This window comes from Notothenia coriiceps, unplaced genomic scaffold (assembly GCF_000735185.1).
Source record: "Notothenia coriiceps isolate Sejong01 unplaced genomic scaffold, NC01 NC01_scaffold00004875, whole genome shotgun sequence".
In the NCBI taxonomy this organism is placed as follows: Eukaryota; Metazoa; Chordata; class Actinopteri; order Perciformes; family Nototheniidae; genus Notothenia; species Notothenia coriiceps.
The window spans coordinates 109,541-109,814 of record NW_011337576.1 but is presented as its reverse complement, the minus strand read 5'-3'; positions in this window follow the sequence as shown (position 1 = coordinate 109,814).

The window sequence follows — 274 nt, the reverse complement described above, 5'->3', positions numbered from 1 at the left end:
ATTATGGTGGAAAATAAGTATTTGGTCAATAACAAAAGTTAATCTCAGTACTTTGTTATATACCCTTTGTTGGCAATGACAGAGGTCAAACGTTTTCTGTAAGTCTTCACAAGGTTTTCACACACTGTTGCTGGTATTTTGGCCCATTCCTCCATGCAGATCTCCTCTAGAGCAGTGATGTTTTGGGGCTGTCGCTGGGCAACACGGACTTTCAACTCCCTCCAAAGATTTTCTATGGGGTTGAGATCTGGAGACTGGCTAGGCCACTCCAGGA